Below are 859 nucleotides of genomic sequence, written 5' to 3'. Positions count from 1 at the left end.
GAAACAAGATATTATTACGAAGGTCATAGAAGTATACATATTTTACACATTTGCAATCCCTCCTAAACGAGACACATTTTTGTTAGAGAGAGATGGAGATATACTGATGATATATATGTTCAGAGTCGTACTATAAGAATATGCATAATAGCATTTGTAAACCTAGTGTGCACTTCGTAAAAGAAATGGAAGATTTTGCGCAAATCGACCGAGAATTGCGGGAGCAATCGGCTCGATTTCGCGAGACGAATACGACGCGTGGATGCCAAAGTGTGACGAGTGCCTCGAGTTGTTGGAAGAACAACAGTCGGGCTAAACGACCGCGATTATCGATCGGTATTAGTCGTTGGTTGCTCGAATCGCGCAACTCAAGGGTTTAAAAAATACGTTGCGCACACGTTTCGTCCACGCGGGTGCAGGACACAGCACGAGAGACCTTGGACTCGTTTGGCGCGAGGTCGATACCGCATTCGATAACCGTATACTAACCGGAATTGTCATCAACGCGAACCACATCGAACTTCGCCAATTTCTTGAGGATGCAAAGAATATGGTGCTCGAGTGCGTACGGGATGCAATGGAGAGACACGTAAATGTGACAATAAATACTGCGTTTAACGGTGAGTTCGTTGCGGGTGAAAAACGTGCGGTAAAGAGCATCACTACGAAAAACTGAGAACTCTTCTCCACATCCAACCTAGAGGACTGGTACCAGCGACGCATCGTCGAGCCTACTTTAGCATTGTTGGAGGAATTCCAGGAACGCGATATAATTATCGCGTAGGCATTATCGCAAATACTCAATCTTACAATCAATGTGAACAGATACAATCCGTTGCACGCGGGATGTCATTTTGAG

The sequence above is a fragment of the Odontomachus brunneus genome, unplaced genomic scaffold (genome assembly GCF_010583005.1).
Source record: "Odontomachus brunneus isolate Ranch 3 - 2012 unplaced genomic scaffold, Obru_v1 Obru_scaffold_267, whole genome shotgun sequence".
NCBI classification, from domain to species: domain Eukaryota; kingdom Metazoa; phylum Arthropoda; class Insecta; order Hymenoptera; family Formicidae; genus Odontomachus; species Odontomachus brunneus.
Note: the sequence above shows the minus strand (reverse complement) of the source record.